At 43.1% G+C, this 15,075-nt stretch overlaps 1 long non-coding RNA gene across 2 annotated transcripts in view; it reads left to right on the top strand.

The window, feature by feature from the left end:
* LOC140190577 (uncharacterized) overlaps positions 1-10,035 on the top strand; it is a 31,566-nt gene extending 21,531 nt beyond the window's left edge. Inside the window, exons 1-3 of one of the 2 annotated variants that reach the window (XR_011883636.1) lie at positions 4,010-4,204; positions 4,293-4,364; positions 9,029-10,035. This is a non-coding gene — a long non-coding RNA (uncharacterized lncRNA). Of the gene's footprint in view, positions 1-4,009; positions 4,205-4,292; positions 4,365-9,028 lie in introns of those variants that run through there. The other variant, XR_011883637.1, reaches the window with a different exon arrangement.
* Positions 10,036-15,075: the final 5,040 nt, after the last annotated feature.

Raw genomic sequence — 15,075 nt, 5'->3', positions numbered from 1 at the left:
CTCCAGGGTTGTAATCTCAGGATTACTACCCGTGCCACATGCTAGTGAGGCTAGAACTAGGAAGATTATACAGTTTAATACGTGGCTAACGAGTTGGTGTAGGAGGGAGGGCATAAGATTTCTGGATCTTTGGACTCTCTTCCAGGGAAGGTGGGATCTGCACAGAAGGGACGGTTTGCACCTGAACTGGAGGGGATCGAATATCCTAGCAGGAAGGTTTGTTAATGCTGCACAGTGGGGTTTGAACTAGAGTTGCAGGGGGTTGGGAACCAGAGTGCCAGAACAGTTAGTGGAGAGGTTGTGGAGGCAGAGGTTGATAAGACCCCAGATATAGTCAAAAGGTTCCAAATGGAGCCACTAATGTCCTGAGCTGCATATAAGAGGTATCATAGGAAAGGCGGATAATAGTGCCGAAGATGAGATACTGTAGCTGGGTTACAAACAGGCATTGCGTAGTGAGGAGAGGCTGTTGAGAGGCAAAATTGCAGTCAGCAGGATGAGCTGCAATGTAAAGGGCGGATGGAAAAGGGTGAATACAGGACTGAAGGTATTGTATTTGAATGCAGACAGTTACTACCCCTCAACTATCAGGCTCTTGAACTAGTGGGGTTAGACACTCAACTTCACTTGCCTCATCACTGAAATGTTCCCAAAACAATGGACTCACTTTCAAGGACTTTTCATCTCCTGTTCTGAATACTTATTGCTTATTATTTATTTATTATTTCTTCTTTTTGTACTTGCACAGTTTGAACACCCTAGTAGGGCAGTCTTTCATGGATTCTGTTATGGTTATTATTCTATAGATTTATTATGCCCTCAAGAAAATGAATCTCAGGGTTGTATATGGTGACAAATACCTACTTTGATAATAAAACTTACCTTGAACTTTGAACAAAGTGTCATAATCGGTCAACCTGGTTGACTAGTTTTGGAAATGTGCTCAAACATGCATTGAAACTTTGCAGAAGCACCACAGTTTCATCCCTCCCCGCTTCATACTGTGTATCTTTTTAGGGAAATTGCAGCTTGGTTCTGTCAGGCAGCGTTGTTATGAACTAGACGCTACATTGATCAACCTTGTAGTAGGTCAGGGATGTTTTTGTGATAGATCTGGATAATGTCAATGATGCTGCTAAGTGCCGATAATAAATACTGTTGCCAGAAAACCATTTTACAAGAGACATAAATCAAGGACACACTTTTTTAACCAATGTTAATTTGCCTATTTGATCATAGTGCTAACAGTTGTTTATGCATGTTCAAAGTTCGAAGTGAATTTTACCATCTAAGTACATATATGTCACCACATACAACCCTGAGATTCATTTCCTTGTGGGCATAGATTAGGTTTCAAATGTACATTTAATGTCAGAGAAATGTATACAATATACATCCTGAAATACTTTTTCTTCGCAACCATCCACAAAAACAGAGGAATGCCCCCAAAGAATGAATGACAGTTAAATGTTAGAACCCCAAAGCCCTCCCAGCTCCCCTCTTCCAAGCGTAAGTGGAGGCAAAGCAATGATCCCCCCTCCCCTTCCAGCAAAAAAAGGCTTTGGTGCCTTCCACCAAGCACTCAAACGTGCAGAAAGCATCAGCAAAGACACAGACTTGCAGTACACCAAAGACTACTCATTCACCCGGTATTCGACATACCACAGGCTCTCTCTCTCCCTAAAAAGGGAAAAAGAGGCGTCTCCATTTCACAGCATGTAGGGAGGCATAACAAACAACTCACCGATTTATGATGTTAAAAGTCCGTTGTGTCGCTTTTTCTGAGCTCTGTGCCCGAGGAACTTGGGTCTCTGGGCGCCCAGCCAGCAGACAGCTTGCTGCTTTTGATCTTCCGTCTCCCCCAACGCACCAAATTCCTGCTGAGACACTGACCTTCAGTCCGCCCATCTCCAGACCACGAGATCCCAGAACACCGAAGGCGAGCTAATCTCCTCGGCCCATCCTTGGCATATTGAATAACAGCCAGTTGTGAAATCCCAAGAGCGGGTCTTATTCTCACAAAGAACCGAAGTCAGCGTGAAACTCCAGGTCAAAAGAAGGCTGAAAGGAAATAATAGAGATATGAAAGACAGAAATAGAGCTGTTTCTGAAGATGCAAGCAAAGGTGCTATTGTCTCTTCTATGCTCCTCTTCGGTCTATAGATTAAATCTATAGAACAGTAACTATAACAGGGTCAATGAAGGATCAACCAGAGTGCAGAAGACAGCAAGCTGTGCAAATGCAAACATAAATAAATAGCAATAAGTAATGAGAACACGAGATTACAAGATAAAGAGTCCTTAAAGTGAGACCACTGGTTGTGGAACATCTCAATGGATGGGCAAGTGAGTGTAGTTATCCCCTCTTGTTCAACAGCCTGATGGTTGAGGGGTAGTAACTGTTCCTGAATCTGGTGGTGTGAGTCCTGAGGCTCCTGATGGCAGCAAACAAAAAAAGAGCATGGACTGGATAAAGGGGGCCTCTGGTGAATGGATACTGCTTTCCTACATCATGTAGATGTGCCCAGTGGTTGGGAGGACTTCACTCATGATGTACTGGGCCGAATCCACTACTTTTATAGGATTTTCCGTTCAAGCATTGGTGTTTCCATACTTGGCCATGATGCAACCAGTCAATAAACACTCCACTGCGCATTTAGACGTCATGCCGAATTGGCAAGAACAGTATGCCAGTTTTATGAGGACAAAGTGGGTACTCTTCTTCGAACAGAACTTTCTCTTTGTTGTTTGTAGCTGTCAGGAGAGTCACATTCTCCAGCCTCTGTTACACTGAAATAGATGATCCACTCATGGACGGAGTAGAGGCAGTGGAAAGCAAACTTGACACGGTGTATTATTGATTCATGACTGGTTGTAAAAGTGGCAAATTACTTCATCTAATGACCCAGTTTCTGAAAATCTTACCTTACTGCAAAGTGAATGTTCCGGTGATACATTCTCTGTCAATCTCCATTGCTTTCTGCAGTTTATATTTCCATTCAAGTACTCTTGGAGATGTTCATTACATTCATGAAGTTCTCCTTTGTCCATTACTGAAGTTTTCCCTTTGTCCATCACTAAAGGAGGTTTCCTTGTCCAATACTGAGGGTAAGGTTTCCCACAGTGCAGAAATGCAGGAGATTTCACATGCTCCAGTACTAAGGAGATTTTCCATTGTCCAGTACTGGAAGTTTTCCATTATCCAAGAATGGACAGATCTCACTGTCCATTTCTGAAAATGATGTCATCCCATTTCCATTGATACGAACCTATCCAGCAAGTGCAGTGAGATCCTGATCTGCAGCCTTGGTGATGACATCCATTTCCAGTACAGGAAGAGGTTTCCCATTCTCTGGTTCTGTACGAGTTATGCCCTGGGCTATTATTACCAGTATATCCATCGTCCATTTGGTTGGGTTATACACTGTAATACAACTGAGATGAATCCCCAGTCACCATGACAGCGATATCACTGCCTTCCATACTGTAAGTGATTTCCCAATCTGGTATGGATTTGCTGATATCAGGACACTGGAATTGATATCCTGTTCGTATTGCAGTTTCTGACTCCTTCAGAGTACAATTAGTCTTCCAAGAAAATTGGATGACTGAATTCATTAATCTGATTAACTGTACTTAAACACTTATTCTTCGTTGTTCATTTAATATTTAATACTTGAGTAATCTTGTATATATATTGGTTGACTGAGCAATCTTGCTTGTCTGAATAACTCATATGAGTTATATGTAGAGGTATGTGAATTGCATACGTCATCACACTAACACATGATACATGCAGCTAAGCACAAAAATAGTCTCACACTTCGGACTCCTGTGTCTTCCTTTGAATTAGTTTAATGTTTTGAAGTCACAAAACGTAACATTGCTGATCAAGAATGCTTAATCAACCAATATACAGAATATACAAGAATACTCAAATATTATTTAAATATTAAATACACAACACTCCTTCCTGCTTAGCTATAAAGTCTAACTCAATAGAGAATGCTTCTCAATTACATACACAGTATGTCATATAATGTAACTATTACATACAGACATCCACAGCATAGTAAATTCTAAATTGTCCCAGTCAGATTTAATCACCTTGTAGGCTTTCTTATTCTTATGGGATAATGTCTTTCCTGACAAGGGGAGTCACACTGCTTTCTAGGAGCCGCTTGTGCAGTGAAAACAATCTCAGGTTCTGGAGTGTTTTGAAGTTACAAAACAACATGAAGATCAGCTTTCCTAAATTTTCTCCCTAATTCTAGTTTTCTTTTTATCAGCAGGATTCAATTCTCTTCTTTGGTATATTGTGACCAGAATGGCTCTTCAGCGGAGAGTTTTGTTGTGGTGCAGAGGTAAGTGATGTTATTTCTGTACAGTTTTGTTCAGTGCAAGGCTCACCTTGATGAGTTGAATGTTGTATTTGTTTCTGACCATCTGTAAGCAAAACAGGGACACCAGAGAAAAAAAAATGAGTGAGGATAAAAACTCAATAGAACTATGTTTTCCAAAGACGGTTGTTTTGATGCTGTTTTGAAGATCACATTCAAGGACAGCAGTTTTGATGCTTTTTATATTATTCAATGTCTAATGAAGGTCACGACAAATCCTTAAAATTTACTATGGCAACGGATAATGTCACTGTACTGTGCTGGGTAAGTTGTCCAAGACAACAGTTGCCATGACAATGGTTTACCATGACAACAGTTAATGTCACTGTACTGTGCAAGGTAGTTGTCCAGCATTACATTTTGATTTCGTTGAAAGCTTCAGCGCCAAAGACCCATAAGCCTATGCTGCCCCTTCAGTGAATTCAGCTAATGCCCAATAGAGTGTTCAGGTACGCCAAAGCAGAGCAGACAAAAACGTGCAGATCATAGGCTCTTTATTTAAATCCTCTCAAAATGAAAGCTAATCTCAGGTTTAAACACAGTATAGCCAGTACCCAGAAGCCAAGTTGCCCACAGGTAATCAGTTTACTTATTACTGATAATTAACTGGGATGAATATATACATCCATCTGAGATGGCAGACAGTCTGGTTTGACTTACTTTAGTTATTGAGATACTGTATGGATTAGACCCTTAAAGTCGCACTGTCCAGCGGCTCCTGATTTAACCCTGGCCTAATAACGGGACCTGAGCCTAAGTGAGACCAATATCCTCATGGGCAGGTTTGTTAGAGCTTTTGGAGAGCATTTAAATTAATTTGGCGGGGCGGTGGGGTGGGAACCGGAGTGAAGGGACTCAGGATGGGACGGTTGGTAAAAAAGCAAAGATAGCCTGCAGGCAGCCTGTCAGCAAGGGCAGGCAGATGACAGGACAAAATTGCAGCCAGCAAGGTGAGTATCAGTGCATTAGGGATGCAAAATCAGAAAGGGTAGCAAATACAGTACTCAAAGTGTTATATCACAATGCTAGGAGTATAACAAATAACGGTGGATGATCCTGTTGCACTATTACAGATTGTCAGGTATGAATCATGGCTGAAGGATGGTTGTAGTTGGGAGCTGAATGTCCAAGGTTACACGCTGTATCGGAGGGATAGGAAGGTAGGCAGAAGGGGTGGTGTGGCTCTGCAAGTAAAGAATGGCATCAAATCAGTAGAAAAATAGAAACATAGAAAACCTACAGCACAACACAGGCCCTTTGGCTCACAAAGCTGTGCTGAACATGTCTTTACCTTAGAAATTACCTAGGGTTACCCATAGCCCTTTATTTTTCTAAGCTCCATGTACCTATCCAGGAGTCTCTTAAAAGACCCTATCGTATCCACCTCCACCACCATCGCTGGCAGCCCATTCCACGCACTCACCACTCTCTGTGTAAAAAACTTACCCCTGATATCTCCTCTGTACCTTCTTCCAAACACCTTAAAACTGTGCCTTCTCATGCTAGCCATTTCAGCCCTGGAAAAAGCCTCTGACTATCTACACGACCAATGCCTCTCATCATCTTATACACCTCTATCAGGTCACCTCTCATCCTCCGTCGCTCCAAAGAGAAAAGGCCGAGTTCACTCAACCTATTCTCATAAGGCATGGTTCCCAATCCAGGCAACAGCCTTTAAGTCTCCTCTGCATCCTTTCTATAGTTTCCACATCCTTCCTGTAGTGAGGTGACCAGAACTGAGCACAGTACTCCAAGTGGGCTCTGACCAGGGTCCTACATAGCTGTAAAATTACCTCTCGGCTCTTAAACTTAATCCCATGGTTGATGAAGGCCAATGCACCGTATGCCTTTTTAACCACAGAGTCAACCTGCGCAGCAGCTTTGAGTGTCCTATGGATTCAGACCCCAAGATCCCTCTGATCCTCCGCACTGCCATGAGTCTTACCATTAATACTATATTCTGCCATAATATTTGACCTACCAAAACGAACCACCTCTCACTTATCTGGGTTGAACTCCATCTGCCACTTCTCAGCCCAGTTTTGCATCCTATCAATGTCTGACTGTAACCTCTAACAGCCCTCCACATGATCCAAACACCTCCAACCTTTGTGTCATAAGATAATTTACTAACCCATCCCTCCACTTCTTCATACAGGTCCTTTATAAAAAATCACAAAGAGAAGGGGTCCCAGAAGAGATCACTGAGGCACACCACTGGTCACCGTCCTCCATGCAGAGTATGACCCGTCTACAACCACTCTTTGCCTTCTGTGGGCAAGCCAGTTCTGGATCCACAACGCAATGTCCCCTTGGATCCCATGCCTCCTTACTTTTTCAATAAGCCTTGCATGGGGTAGCTTGTCAAATGCCTTGCTGAAATCCATGTACACTACATCTATTGCTCTACCTTCATCAATGTGTTTAGTCACATCCTCAAAAAATCCAATCAGGCTCGTAAGGCACAACCTGCCTTTCACAAAGCCATGCTGACTATTCCTAATCATATTATGCCTCTCCAAATGTTCATAAATCCTGCTTCTCAAGATCTTTTCCATCAACTCACCAACCACTGAAATAAGACTCACTGGTCTATAATTTCCTGGGTTAGCTCTACTCCCTTTTTTGAATAAGGGAACAACATCCGCAACCCTCCAGTCCTCCAGAACCTCTCCTGCCCCCATTGATGATGCAAAGATCATTGCCAGAGGCTCAGCAATCTCCTCCCTCACTTCCCACAGTAGCCTGGGGTACATCTCATCCGGTCCCAGTGACTTATCCAATTTGATGCTTTCCAAAAGCTCCAGCACATCCTCTTTCTTAATGTCTATATGCTCAAGCTTTTCAATCTGCTGTAAGTCATCCCTACAATCATCAAGATCCTTTTCCGTAGTGAATAAATACTGAAGTAAAGTATTCATTAAATAACTCTGCTATCGCCTCCAGTCCCATACAAACTTTTCCACTGTCACACTTGATTGGTCCTATTCTCTCATGTCTTATCCTCTTAATGTGACATAGGATCGGAAGATGTTGAATCCTTGTGGGCTGAGTTAAGAAACTGTAAGGGTAAAAGGACCCTGATGGCAGTTATATGCAGGCCTCCCAGCAGTAGCTGGGATGTGGACCACAGGTTATAACAGGAAATAGAAAGGTTGTGTCAAAAGGTCAATGATATGACAGTCATGGGAGATTTCAACATGCAGGTCGATTGAAAAATCAGCAGAAAGGAAATTACAGGCCTGCTGGCCTGATCTCAGTGGTTGGGAAGATCTTGGAGTCAATTGTTAAGGATGAAGTTATGGAGTACTTGGTGACACAGGACAAGATAGGACAAAGTTAGCATGGTTTCCTTAAGGGAAAATCTTTCTTGACAAACCTGTTTGAATTATTTGAGGGGATTACAAGTAGGATTGATAAAGAAGATGCAGTGGATGTTGTATATTTGGAATTTCATAAGGCCTTTGACAAGGTGCCACACATGAGGCTGCTTACCAAGTTAAGAGCCCATGGTATTACGGGGAAATTATTGACATGGTTAGAGCATTGGCTGATTGGAAGGAGGGAGCAAGTGGGAATAAAAGGATCCTTTTCTGTTTGGCTGCCAGTGACTAGTGGTGTTCCACAGGGATTGGTGATGGGACTATTTTTAAGCTGTATATCAATGATAGAGATGATGCATTAGATCGCTCTGCTGCCAAGTTTGCAGATGATACGAAGATTGGTGGAGGGGCAGATAGTGTTGAGGAAGCAGGTAGACTGCAGAAGGGCTCTCTTACCCATTCTCCATATTAGGATAATGGGTAAGAGACTGGCAAATGAAATACAATGTTGGAAAATGCATGGTCCTGCACTTTGGTAGTAGAAATAAATGTGCAGACAATTTTCTAAACAGGGAGAAAATCCAACAATCTGAGAAGCAAAGAGACTTGGGTGTCCTTGTGCAGAACGCTCTAAAGGTTAGCTTGCAGGTTGAGTTGGTGGTGAGGAAGGCAAATGCAATGTTAGCATTCATTTCAAGAGGTCTGGAATACAAGAGCAGGGATGTGATGCTGAGGCCTCACCTTGAGTATTGTGAACAGTTTTGGGCTCCTCATCTCAGAACAGATGTGTTGGCATTGGAGAGGGTTCAGAGGAGGTTCACAAGGATGATTCTGGGAATGAAAGGGTTATCATATGAGGAACATTTGATAGCTCTGGGTCTGTATTCGCTGTAATTTAGAAGGAAGATGGAGGATCTCATTGAAACCTTTGGAATGTTGAAAGGCCTAGAGAGAGTAGATGTGGAAAGATTGTTTCCCAGAATGGGGGAGTCTAGGACAAGAGGGTACAGCTCAGGATAGAGGGGCATCCATTTAACAGGGATCCAGAGAAATTTCTTTACCCAGAGGGTGGTGACATTTATTACCACACGCATCTTGGAGGCCAGGTTATTGGTTGGACACGTCATCAAAGGTTAGGGGGAGAAGGCCCAGGAGTGGGGCTGAGAAGGGGAGAAAAGGATCAGCCAAGATTGAATGGTGAAGCAGACTTGATGGGCGAAATGGCCTAATTCTGTTCCTATGTCTTATGGTCTAATATACAATGACCAATTAACCCAGAAATGAATCTTATTTTATTTTATTTAGAAATACAGTGCAAAATATGCCCTTCCAGCCCTTCGAGCCACGTGGCCCAGCAACCCACGATTTAACCCTAGCCTAATCACGGGACAATGTACAATGACCAATTAATCTACCAACCGGTACATCTTTGGACTGTGGGAAGAGAATGGAGCAGCCGGAGAAAACCCACATATTCACAGGGAGGACGTCCAGACTCCTTATACATGACGTCAGAATTGAACTTTGGGACGCCCCGAGTGGTAATATCATCGCACTAACCACTGCAGTACTGTGGCACCGGTACATCCAAATTAGAGTATTCCCCCACCCCAGTTCCACTCAGGAGTGTCAATCCAGTATATGTCCATGTCTTCAGAATGGGATAAGTTCTGTAATCCGGTTGATTTAAATCAAGGTGTGCTCTCACTGATTCACAGCTGTTTGTTAGACAGCACTGAGCTGAACACAATACACCCAGAGCAGCAGTGTAAAACAGGCTCGTGGCTGGTCAGCTGCCCCTGTGCACCAGGAAGTTTGAATGGTTTGCACAGGTTAGCAATTTGCACTGAGTTTATTCAGCACCACTGTAAAAAGCCAATTTTATCCTCAAGTTAAAACTGTGACCTGATAATCTTATTTGGAAATGGCTCCACTATACCTTCTGGTTCACAGATACTGTTAGTTTTTCAGTACCATTTTATATGGGATGCGCAGAAATTTTTGCCTTCCACCCCTTCGAGCCACACTGCTCAGCAACCCCTGATGTAACCCTAGCCATGTCACAGGACAATTTACGACAAACTAACCTACGAACCGGTACATCTTTCGACTGTGGGAGAAAACCGGAGCACCTGGAGGAAGCACACACATTCCACGGGGAGGACGTAGAGACTCCTTATGGATGACGTTGGAGTTGATCTCCAAACTCCAAGATGTAATCGTGCCATGTTAATCGCTATGCTACCATGTCATGAACATTTCTTGTTTTGGTCTGGAAGCAACCAGTTCCAAATGATTCCCTGCTAACTCTTGAGTGCCATTCAAAAACTTGTATCTGTGATTCAATAAAATCCCTGAGCTGCTAAGGAGATTAATGTCATTGTCTTTTTTAACTTTATGATCAATGTTGATTAAATAGGATACTTGATAGTGTGGAGGAGCAGAGGGATCTGGGGGTACATGTCCACAGATCCCTGAAAGTTGCCTCACAGGTGGATGGGGTAGTTAAGAAAGCTTATGGGGTGTTAGCTTTCATAAGTCGAGGGATAGAGTTTAAGAGTCGTGATGAAATGATGCAGCTCTATAAAACTCTGGTTAGGCCACACTTGGGAGTATTGTGTCCAGTTCTGGTCACCTCACTACAGGAAGGATGTGGAAGCATTGGAAAGGGTACAGAGGAGATTTACCAGGATGCTGCCTGGTTTAGAGAGTATGGATTATGATCAGATATTAAGGGAGCTAGGGCTTTACTCTTTGGAGAGAAGGAGGATGAGAGGAGACATGATAGAGGTGTACAAGATAATAAGAGGAATAGATAGAGTGGATAGCCAGCGCCTCTTCCCCAGGGCACCACTGCTCAATACAAGAGGACATGGCTTTAAGGTAAGGGGTGGGAAGTTCAAGGGGGATATTAGAGGAAGGTTTTTTACTCAGAGAGTGGTTGGTGCGTGGAATGCACTGCCTGAGTCAGTGGTAGAGGCAGATACACTAGTGAAGTTTAAGAGACTACTAGACAGGTATATGGAGGAATTTAAGGTGGGGGGTTATATGGGAGGCAGTGGTTGACGGTCGGCACAACAATGTGGGCCAAAGGGCCTGTACTGTGCTGTACTATTCTATGTTCTATATATATATTAAAAAATAGCTTTAATAAAATAGGTGTCAGCATAGTCTTAATTACCTAAATAGCTTTCTTCAGCAGTAATTCTATGACTCTAAAACTTGGGTCAAAGCAGAATTTACCATTATGGTAACTTCTCCGTCATCAGAGAGGTTGCCACTAAAAGAGAATGTTTGCAGCAGAGTGTGTTGACCCAGGATAAAATATTAAGTCTATTGGATCCATGCTGCTATGCACTCATTGGCCACTTACCAGTGGGCAATTCACACCAGAGGTGCATAAAAAGAGCTACTCTTTAATCAGGGCGCCAATCAAGATTTTGAAGGCAGAGCTTTGCATCAGTTTCTCTGAGTTGAGGAGCGACCGATCAGCTAGAGGGATGCATTAGAAAGGACCAATAAGGATAATTCAACTGCAGGAGACACGTAACTGGGTGACTATCAGGAGAAGGAGGGGAAATGCACAGCCAGTGAAGAGCATACCTGTGGCCATTCTCCTCAATAATAAGAATATAACTTTAGGTACTATTGAGGGGGACGATCTACCAGTGGGGAGCCACAGTAACGGGGTCTCTGGCACTGAGTCTGGTGCTGTGGCTCAGAAAAGCAGGGAGGTGAAGAGGACTGCAGTGTTGATAAGAGATTCCTTCGTCAGACGTACAGAGACAAGGTTCTGTGGGTGCAATAGAGATACCCAGATGGTATGTTGCATCTCTGGTGCCAGGATCAGGGGCGTCTCGAATCGCGTCCATGCATTCTCAAGCAGCCAGAAGTCTTGGTACATAGTGACACCAATGACATAGGGAGACAGATGAGGTGGTACTGAAGAGAGATTTTAGGGAGCTAGATAGAAAGCTGAGAAACAGGACTTCCAGGGCAGTAATTTATGGATTGCTGCCTGTGCCACGTGCCAATGAGGGTAAAAATAGGATGATTTGGCAGGTGAATGTGTGGCTGAGGATCTGGTGCAGTGGGCAGGGGTTCAGATACATAGATCATGTAAGTCTCTTCGGAGGCAGGTATGACCTGTACAAAAGGGACGGGTTACATCTGAACCCGAGAGGGTCCAGTATCCTTGCAGACAGGTTGGCTAGCGATGTTCGAATGGGTTTAAAATAATCTGGCATGGAGATGGGAACTGGAGTGATAGTGCTGAAGATGAGCTAGTTGGTTTACAAAGAAAGACAATGTGTAGTGAGACTCCAAGTGTGGAGAGGTTGATGTTAGGGCCAGATTACAATCAATATATTCTGGAGGTGTTAGTAATGATCTTTCAAGAATTGTTAGATTCTGGATTGGTTCCAGAGGACTGGAAAATTACAAATGTCACTCCACCCTTCAGAGGCAAAAGAAAGGAAATTATTGGCCAGTTAGTTGGACCTCAGTGGTTGGGAAGATACTGGAGTCAATTGTTAGGGATGTGGTTTTGGTTACTTAGAGGCACATGATAAAATAGGCTGTAGTCAGCATGGTTTCCTAATGGGAAAATCTTGCCTGACACGTCTGTTGGAATTCTTTGAAAAAATAACAAGCAGGATAGACGAAGGAGAATCAGTTGATGTTGCGTACTTGGATTTTCAGAAGGCCTTTGACAAGGTGCCACACGAGGCTGCTTAACAAGCTACGAGCCCGTGGTATTACAGAAAAGATTCTAGCTTGGATAAAACAGTGGTTGATTGGCAGGAGGCAAAGAGTGGGAATAAAGGGAGCCTTTTCTGGTTGGGGGCCAGTGACTAGTAACGTTCTACATGGATCTGTGTTGGGATTGATTCTTTTTACGCTATATGTCAATGATTTGGATGATGGAATTGATGGCTTTGTTGCAAAGTTTGCAGGTGATACAAAGGTAGGTGGAGGGGCAGGAATTTCTTTAGATAGAAGGTGGTGAATCTGTGGAATTCTTTGCCACAGGCAGCTGTGGAAGCCAAGTCTTTATGTATATTTAAGGCAGAGGTTGATAGATTCTTGATTAGTCAGGGCATGAGGGGATATGGGGGAAGGCAGGAGATTGAGGCTGAGAGGAAAAATGGATCAGGCACGATGAAATGGCAGAGTAGACACAATGGGCCAAGTGGCCTAATTCTGCTCCTATATCTTACGGTCCTAATTAGGTACCTCCAGTACCTAATGAATTGGTCTCTGTGTGTACGTTCATGGTCTTCTGCTACATATCCCATCCATTCAAGGTACGATGTGTTGTTGACTCAGAGATGCTCTTCTGCACACCACCGTTGTAACTCATGGTTATTTGAGTTTCTTCCTGTCAGCTTGAACCAGTCTTGCCATTCTTCTCTGACCCCTCTCATTAACAAGGCATTCTACCCACAGAACTGCTCCTCACTGGATGCTTCTTTATGCACCCTTCCCTGTGAACTCTTGAAATTGTTATGTGTGGAAATCCCAGAAGATCAGCAGTTTCTGAGATATCCATATCACCCTCTCTGGCACAGTCAAAGTCACTTAGATCACAATTCCTCCTCACTCTGATGTTTGGTCTGAACAACAACTGAACCTCTTGACCATGTCTGCATGCTTTTATGCATTGAGTTGCTGCCATATGATTGGCTGCTCAGATATTCGCTGTACCTAATAAAGTGGCCACTGAGTGTATGTGCTTCAGTAATCAGACCTTCAACTAATCTCACCACCATGCGAACGTCAACATCATTTCTGAAGCTTGTGGAGCTAAAAATAAAGCAATTAAATACGAGTGTTAATAATAACTCACATTTTTTTTCCTGTTTATTCATTTTATCCCATTTTTCCGTGATGTTATCAACAAGGTTGCTGTAACAATCAGCAAGCAAGTCCTGCGGGGAATTCAAGGTGGAGGCAGTAGGCTCTAGTCTATGTTCTCTCAGTGTTACCTCTTACTTTGTAACCTCACACAATGCCAGCTTCAATACTTAAAGCTGCATTCTCTTTTGAAAATGTTTCAGAAGTCTACGCTGATGGAAAGAAACTATTGCTATTACTAAGCACCACTTTGGTTGCGTCACAAGCCTGTCATTTATTCCAAGAAACAGCATGGAAGATTTGCCCCCAACACCTTTCAGTAACTGTAATGATTTTTCTTTGTAAGCAGTCAGAAAGGATTACCGTTGATGTAAAATCCATCTCCATTTCCAATACTGTTCCTTGAACAGCTTTATTCTACTTCAGTGGACAGGGTATTTGTTGACGGCAAGTCTCCAGAACTGTGGAATTCAATACCTAAAACTATAAGGGATACAGACTCAGTTGACACTTCTAATGCCAGCTCAAAACCTATTTATTTAATCTTGCATTTAACTAATATCTTTTTGTCTTTTATTTTCATGTTTGTACTTTTATCCCATTGAACTACACCATCTGTATGAAAGGTACTCTTAAATAAAATTATTATTAATGCAAAAAGGCATCTTGTGTAAGAGGCCTCATTTATTTTTGATAATTAATATCCATCAGGTCTAAATACTACATCACAAACTGCAACTACATCCTGAATTACAAACCTATTATCAGCTTCAAACCACATTCTCTCCCTCCTTATCCTGTCTTTTTTCTCCCCTCAAATTATTTTTCTTTATCAGAAGAGTTAACCAAACTTACAGGCAGGCTTTAAAGGTTCTTCTACCAACCTTTGGTCAATGTCACCACATTACGTTAGTGTACAACCTCTCAAGATATCTGCTGCAGAGAGGCGTCAGAGTTGGTGTGTGCAGGCTAACAGGAGTGATTGTCTTGGATCGCAGGACCCAGTTGGACACTGGTAACACAGAATTCTGCAAGCCCGGTTCACTGGTTTATTGGCGAGACCAACTGCGGGTGAGCGGTGTGGCCTCGGCCTCATCCCATGGTGTCACTTGTTGTAACCGTCTATGCTGGATTGGGGGCTGGCCTTCCCTCGGCGCTGCCCTTTGGTATTCGCTCGGCGGAAGACAAGCTGGATTGCGTGCGTGCACGCATTTGTCTGCGGGCAGCTGAGGACTTGTTCCTGCCAACAGCATTCATGCTCCATCCATGTTGTCACTTTGGGAGTTTGCCTATGTTACATACTTATCTGTGTGGCTGTATATTTATGCTGTGTATGACTGTTGGTACTGTGTTTTGCCCTGGAGGAACGCTGGCTTTTTGGCTGTATTCATGGGTACTCATGTATGGTTAATGAGAATTAAACTTGAGCTTGAACTTCGAGATAGTGCCAAAGGGACCAATATGTCCAAACGAGTTGGGTCTTTAGTATAATCTCT

The sequence above is a fragment of the Mobula birostris genome, chromosome 30 (genome assembly GCF_030028105.1).
Source record: "Mobula birostris isolate sMobBir1 chromosome 30, sMobBir1.hap1, whole genome shotgun sequence".
Taxonomy (NCBI): domain Eukaryota; kingdom Metazoa; phylum Chordata; class Chondrichthyes; order Myliobatiformes; family Myliobatidae; genus Mobula; species Mobula birostris.
The sequence above is the reverse complement of the archived record's forward strand: the minus strand, read 5'-3'. Positions and strand labels throughout refer to the sequence as shown.